Source organism: Gigantopelta aegis, unplaced genomic scaffold (assembly GCF_016097555.1).
Source record: "Gigantopelta aegis isolate Gae_Host unplaced genomic scaffold, Gae_host_genome ctg11203_pilon_pilon, whole genome shotgun sequence".
NCBI classification, from domain to species: domain Eukaryota; kingdom Metazoa; phylum Mollusca; class Gastropoda; order Neomphalida; family Peltospiridae; genus Gigantopelta; species Gigantopelta aegis.
In genome coordinates this window covers 4,549-5,000 of record NW_024532611.1, presented here as the reverse complement: position 1 = coordinate 5,000, position 452 = coordinate 4,549, and the positions used below count along the sequence as shown (strand labels likewise).

Here is a 452-nt window from a genome sequence, read left to right as displayed (position 1 = left end):
CCAGGCATAGTTTCACCATCTTTCGGGTCCCAAACCTCGTGTGCGCTCTTGCTCCGCCTCACAACCGACGCGTGCGGGACGAGAAGGCCGCAAAGGTGGTGCCCCCAGCGCCGAACGAGGGACGGGGGATCACCACCGGAGTGGCCCCGACACCGACGAGGGCCGGCCTTCACTTTCATTGCGCCCCTGGGTGTTCGACGAGCCCCCTTGACTCCACGCGCACATGTTAGACTCCTTGGTCCGTGTTTCAAGAAGGGCCGGGTGGGTGCCGTACCGATTCGCCACCGATCGACCCGAGCCCCCGACGGTGGCACACTCTCCGGTGAGATCGCTCCGGCCGCACGCGGTCAGGTGGCACGGTTGCCCCAGTCCACCCTTCCTGGTCGGAAATGAGAAAATCGTGCGTGGAGAGCCGGAGACGCCAGTGTTCATCGAGGGGGACGGCCGTTCCT

General features: G+C 65.3%; 1 pseudogene; it reads right to left on the bottom strand.

Moving 5' to 3' along the window:
• Positions 1 to 71, bottom strand: part of LOC121390962 — a pseudogene marked incomplete at its 3' end in the record, with an annotated part of 4,428 nt that extends 4,357 nt beyond the window's left edge.
• Between the last annotated feature and the right edge of the window lie 381 nt (positions 72 to 452).